This window comes from Mercenaria mercenaria, chromosome 7 (assembly GCF_021730395.1).
Source record: "Mercenaria mercenaria strain notata chromosome 7, MADL_Memer_1, whole genome shotgun sequence".
Taxonomy (NCBI): domain Eukaryota; kingdom Metazoa; phylum Mollusca; class Bivalvia; order Venerida; family Veneridae; genus Mercenaria; species Mercenaria mercenaria.
In genome coordinates, this window is record NC_069367.1 from 72324705 (window position 1) to 72331776 (window position 7072).

The following is a 7072-nucleotide window of genomic DNA, read 5'->3' on the forward strand; positions in this document are numbered from 1 at the left end:
TAGTTGTTGTTGTAGGGGCCTCCGTGAACGAGTGGTTAAGGTCGCTGACTTCATATCACTTGCCCCTCATCGATGTGGGTTCGAGCCTCACTCGGGGCGGTGATTCTCCATTTGAGGAAGCAATCAGGTAGGTAGTTCTACCCAGGTGCCCGCTCGTGATGAAATAATGCACGGAGGGGCACATGGGGTCTTCCTCCACCATCAAAGCTGGAAAGTCGCCATATGACCTATAATTGTGTCGGTGCGACGTTAAACCCAACAAAAATAAAAAATGTTGTTGTTGTAATTGGGAATCTAATCAGTGTACCTTTAATTTAAAACGCCATGTATTTTACTACCATCATGTGATTTTTAAATGTTTTAATAGTTTCATTACAATGTTATATGTGTACACTATATATGTGCTTTTATGAAAAGCACTTTTAAACGCATTTTGATATGGAAGGAGTGCTATATCAATATAATAAAAACAATAATAATAATGATTATAATAATAATTAATCTATCGTCACAAAGAACAAACGGGAACTCACAACCCAACGACCCACAGATCTGCGCTCTTTGTATAAAACTAATTTTAGGACTTTAAACTATCATAAACAAAATTTATGATGAAAAAATACTACATATATTATATGCTTTCAAATTAATTTAGTTTTTCAACTAAACAGCCTAACCTTATTCAGTCTTAAACTGGTAAGAAATAAGAAAAATATGGAATCATCTGATTATGTCTAAAGACTGAAATCAACTAAAACGTTATTACAAAATTGGAACTGTTTTGGCATTTTTGAAGTACCTCTTTAAATCAAGTAAATGAGAGCTTTAATGGTAAGCAGCATTTAGCACCATAACGAAATAAACTAAACAATTTCTTTAACAAACGATTCAATCTTTTCTGTTACTAGTGGACGATCTTCCCGAATGCACCTAACATGTTCATGGTACCTTAGGGGTTCTCCTAATTTACTCGCCCGTGACTGAAATTAGGCATAGAGATGCACATAGAATATTTTTTCACATGATACCACATGGACGTAAGTGTATAGCCCCTACCCAGACACGTGTACACGATCATGAGTCCCAATTGAGATATGTAAAGCCAACGAATTACGTAGTCATTACTTTTACGTCCATGCTCCCTGAGTTTACATGTCTGTTCTGTTCTCTACACATGTTTTATATGAGAGTCTCGACTGCAGATTTCATGTGTATTGTCATATCTAAATCAAGTAGTATCTGCTTTACCTCTCTTGTCTTCTCATACTTATTAATAAAATTCGCAATGCAAAAATGAACCTTAATAATAAATATAAACTCCTAACTTTGAATTTACCAAACGGCAATAGTAATCAAAACCTTCTTCGTTTGCCAAAATTTTATCAATTAGTGATTACATTTAAAAGTAATCTAAAGAAACGGCGACCGTAAAATTCTCGGGAATAGCTATTTCCGATCATTTTTCATAAAAATATCAAATATTATAAAAACTGCTGGCGGCTACGTCCATATTTTTCTGAAACACAAAACATGTTTCATATTCAGGTCTTTTATAGATCATTACTACGCTTTTTGATGACGGGACAGGTTGAGAACTTTAAGTCGACTTTAAGGGACGGACTGAATTGATAATTGTCTCTTGCCCTGCTTAATCATGCCTCTTTATTATGTTGGGTTTCTACAGTTATTGGGTAATACGTGTTTTGATCAGCATATCTTACACGAGCATATTTGTCATAATTGTTATATTTACATATGTAAGGGATTCCCTTCGTTGGAAGTTATTTTATTAACACTGTTTTGTTATATAAAGGGCACAAAATGAAACAAATCCTGGATCATAAATCGAGAAACATGTAAGGATTGAATCGTTTAGTATTTGCTTTACGTAATGTCTGCATGAATGATAAAAATTGTACACTAACAAACTAAATATTGTTTTTGCTAGCGTATTATTTTGTAATTAGTTATAAGTATCAGTGGAAATTCGATTTCAGGTACATGTATCTGGATATACTTCAAACTTCGAATAATAGTAGCTGTTTGGAATCTGTTATCCAGTAGGAGAAGTAAGTCTAGGCTATGTCTCGTCTCTTTCTCCCAGTAATGACTGAACTATTTCCGTCGTCTGAAAAGAATTAAAAAATGATGTTAATTAATCAGTGTACAATGATTTATAAACGTGTACTAGTAACTACTGCCATCTCTTAAAAGCAAACGGAGTTATTCCACACGTTGCCGGACAGTAAAACGCGTTCACTAAAACACTGCAGATAAGGTTCAAGTTTTACTTACTGTTGTTTACGCTACAACTAACGGATCTATAGGAATTCTCTTGATAGTTTTATCTCAAGATGCCAAGTTTTTAAGTTTGGTCGTTAAATAGCTAATATTTAAAGCGTTCCCTTTACCTTTACATCCTGGCTGGTAGTCTGTTGCAGACGACTGGTGGGGAGGACATGGAACGCCAGTGCCTATATAATAAAATAATAATGTGTCAATTATTTCTGAAAGGGGTAGTTCATTTTTATACATTTCCTTGGACACGTGCACCGGGTACGACTTGTTGTCATATGTAAAACGAAAACACATACACAAAGAATCTGTTACTTGTATTTTCTTCTTACATATTTACATTATCATATGTTAGTTTTAGATATATAGGGCATAATATAAACAACGTTAAAATTATAGAAAAAAATGTTTTTGTCAGTTTGAAATTAGAAATGCTTACTGTATTTTCGTCTTACCTGTGGAATGATATAAAAAAGTAATATTCGTTAACAGAACCAGATACTACTTAAAAACCACCGGAATAATAAGAAGTGTTCAACATAAAGAGAGCACACACAATAAGACATCAATTCAAGTAAATTCCATATTTGTTAAAGTTAGAAAATAATGTGAATATAACATTACTTGACAAAGAAGGGTTTTAAAGTTTGGTAATGTATTTTTAAGATACGATATCTTGATCATATGCTAACTAAAACGATATAGCCATTAAGGATTATTTTCTAACTTGATCGTAATTATGTAAAAAAGAAACTATGCTAAAACGCGTTCACTAGAAACGACCTATATATTCAACTGCTGACGCATAGTGGTAGCAATATTTCTTTACGATATTACAACAAAATCATTCCCTGATCATGATTAATTAAAGTAACATCATTTAATTGATAACTAAAATGTTATGCCGTGACATTTTAACATGTTTTGCAAAAGCACAATTGTAATTATACTCAAATTCTGTACAATAGCTGTATGTGAATTTCTGTCTAGCTGCATATACAACATGACAAAACAGCAATAGAAAGAACAAGCAGCTAACAAGTTTCACACACGTTTTACAGGCTTTCATTAAACATTGCATATTTAATAACATTAAGATATTATATGATGAAAACAGATATCATGCATTAAAATCTGAGCAGAACTTCTGCGCAGAATTTCCAGTGATTTAATGTACCTGCACAATAGGCCAAGGAGCATCCTGGTATAGGCTTGAGCTCATATACATAAAATGTTCCGCAGTTTTTAACCCTGCTAGTATATTTGAAGAAACAGCAATCAGACCTGACGTTACCACATATCTGAATCAAAATAAAATTCTGTTACAGACATAAAATGTGCTAACTAGCTTATATTTAGTGGTGTTATCTTTTCAGTTATCTTTGGATCATGAAGTCCATTTAATGTTTGTATAACAGAAAAAAAAATCTCGCATACCAGAGGTTTACCATGGTTCTCTCGATTGACAAATAAATGGTACGTGACGTGTGTTGCACTTTATATTACCTCTTATGAACAGTCTGAATCAAACCGAGTCCATTATTATATTGCTTGAATGAGTTGTAGTTCTGTTATGCCAAAATGCCATACATAACAGAACAAAAGTACACAAAACTGCACTCATCTGTTGGTTTTATAATTATGCAAAACATAAATGTATGTGTATAATCAGTACTGTGAGCTAAGTTTACAAATGCATAATAAATGTATCACTCATCACACTACTACTTTTTACTGCGACTTAAAAAACCTAGCATTTTAAAACTAATGACTGTTACTTGTAGACATGCCGATAGCAAACGAAGTAAATATTGTCCATGTAATGTATCGGGGTGTTATGTTTTTACACCAAGATATAGAAAGACAACATAATTGGTTAATACTGGTTTATTTACATTGTTTCTAGTACTGCATTTCACGACCATCATAGAACTAACTAACTCTGGTCAGTGGCATGTATGCATTACATTTAAGCCACGCCTACTAGTACATGATTGGCTATAGAGATATTACATCCTTCTCTTGTTTTAAACGAAATGACTATCATTTGTTTTGTTTTTTTTGTTGTATAAGAAAATACATGTATAGCATTTAAGAATCTCAACATTACGACATAATTATCACATACATGAATACATGTTCATAATAAATCTTTTCTATTTATATTGATTGATTTAAGTGCAGGTAATTGTAAACCATAATAATGAATTAAAACATTGTGCACTTGAAGAGTCCTATAAAGTTTCTCTGAATATTATCCCGTGTCTGGTTTTGATAAATTTTGCACTTCTAGAGTTAATGTCCTGTAAACATAATACATTAAACTGATAAACTGTCTGTCTTTAAACACTTCTGGATTTGTTATCTGTTTATTTTCCTTCTTTTAACAAGTAAAGATCACAACAGTTCGGTTCGCATGTCCATACCTCGGTAGTATGGCTATTAGTTTAATTATTTCCATATCTTTGCACATGAAAATCTCTAAATTTTGACGGCAAATTGGTTTTGCGTTGTGATATTCTGCTGTTTGACCGGTCATTTTGCCTGTTCATGCGATGATTCCCGTCATTAGGATGATAATGTTTTTCATTAAATGGCCTGACATGAGATACGTGGCGTCGGGTAACAGTGCCATCCGCTGATTTTATAACAACACATGTCCCTTTCTGATTAACTATTTCCACTGGTTTGTTTTCCCACACTGAAGAGGTTTTATTCTTGTTTTAAAATTAAAACTTTTTATCTTTGATTAAATTTTGTCACTTTACGGCTTTTTTGTTTTGTCAGCATTTTGTTTGATCTTTTGTTTGCGCTCTTTGTCTCTTGACTTTAACTGTTTTGGCACTTTATTCTGAATGTACTCCGGTAACTTGGTTTTTTATTTTCCTATTGAATAATAGTTCTGTAGTATGCAATATTTTGTTGCGCGACACGTGAGTACATTCTCTAACTTATCAGTTTTGTTTTCAAAATCCTTTCTGATTTTGAACGGTAATTTTCTCAAAGATTTAGCAGTTGGTTTGATCGACTGATCGCTGTCGATTTAAATTGAACATCTTTCAATTTTCCTATGCTCTCGAATCTGTCCTGAAATTACCTTAGGATTTTATCTGTGTTTGTTTGACCCGAGATGTTCCGGTACTAGTGAACTCTGCACATTGTTTAACATTCCGATGCGTAATAATCCCATTAGCACAGCCGATTTATGACCTAAGATTCCTAGTCCGGGTTGATTTATGACTTGAAACTCAGTTTCATGAACTGTGTTATTGAACTTGACCTGCAGCTTCGTTTTCCCAAGAATTTTCAATGATGACTTGCTGCCATATGGATAGATTTTTGCATTTGACTTTTCAATGATTGGTTTCGGCTTTTTTAAGTTGTCATAAGTTTGTTTATCTATAACATTGTCTGAGCTACCGGAATCGATTAAGATATGTGTAATTTTACCGTTTATACATAAATCCATTGTAGCGTGAGTGCGTGTGTCCGACATGTTGAATAGCTCATATTCCTCGCACTGTTTCCGATTTCCAAGATTATTTACTCCTTTTGTTTTACACATTTTTGCGAAGTGTCCGATATTTTTGCAGGCTAAACACGTAATATTCCGTGATTTCCGACAATCTTTACCATAATGTCCCTTGTTCCCACAACGATAGCAAATTGCTGTTTGTGTACTATATTGTTTTTCCTGTATCCAGCGATTTCCCAGACTATTTACAATTTGGTTTTACACATTTTTGCGAAGTGTCCGATTTTGGAGCAGGCAGAACACATAACATTTTTCGATTTCCGGCAATCTTTCCCATAGTGTCCCTTGTTTCCGCAACGATAGCAAACTGCTGTTTGTGCACTATATTGTTTTTCAAAATGTCTGTCTGTTTGTCTACTTGGTTTGATATTTTGTCTGTTTGGTTTGGCAGAACTGTATTCTGAGTTCCGTCTTGTTTGCGTTTGGATGTTGTTTACTGCGAAGTTGTTGTTTTCTGTCATTTTTTCTGTATGTAATGCTGACAGTTCAAATGTTCTTGCAATTGTTTGGACTTTTTCTAAGGTCAGTTCTGTTTCTTGTAATAGTTTTCGACGCAATGCACTACTTGAGCATTTTTCAATTATTTGATCGCGAATCATGTCATTTTTCTGGGTCTCTGGAAATTCGCACGATATTGCCAATTTCGACAGCCTCACCACGAAATTATCAATTGTTTCATTCTGTTCTTGTCCCGCTTGACGGAATATATGTCTCTCATACGCCACATTTTTCTTTGGTGCAAAATATTGGTTAAGTGACGTAACTGCATCGTTGTATGATGTTCCTGTTTCTGGCGGCAATGTTTCCAATGTATCCTGAATTTGTTCTCCCGATACGTGTACCAGTAAGTTTCGTTTCTGTTCATCTTTGGTTATATTTACGGCACTGATGAAAAAATTTGCCAAATTTGTGTGTTGTCCTGTAACTATAAACTGCGGAGGTGTTGACACATCAAGTTTTGCAGCCATGATTGTCTTTGTTTGCTTTAAAAATCACTGATAGTCCTGCTTCACTAGTATTAAATTTTATTGTTTTATGTTGTTAATTCCATTTTGTCTTTTTTTTCTACAATTAAATCCTTCATCCTCGTCGCCAATGTAATGTATCGGGGTGTTATGTTTTTACACCAGGATATATGAAGACAACATAATTGGTTTATTCTGGTTTATTTACATTGTTTCTAGTACTGCATTTCACGACCATCATAGAACTAACTAACTCTGGTCAGTGGCATGCATGCAT

General features: G+C 34.0%; 1 long non-coding RNA gene across 1 annotated transcript; it reads right to left on the reverse strand.

Moving 5' to 3' along the window:
* Positions 1–1247: 1247 nt before the first annotated feature.
* Positions 1248–3597, reverse strand: LOC128558834 (uncharacterized). The gene is made up of 3 exons (XR_008371952.1): positions 3473–3597; positions 2412–2474; positions 1248–2128 (listed from the first exon to the last, which is right to left on the reverse strand). It is a non-coding gene; the product is annotated as an uncharacterized LOC128558834 (long non-coding RNA).
* Between the last annotated feature and the right edge of the window lie 3475 nt (positions 3598–7072).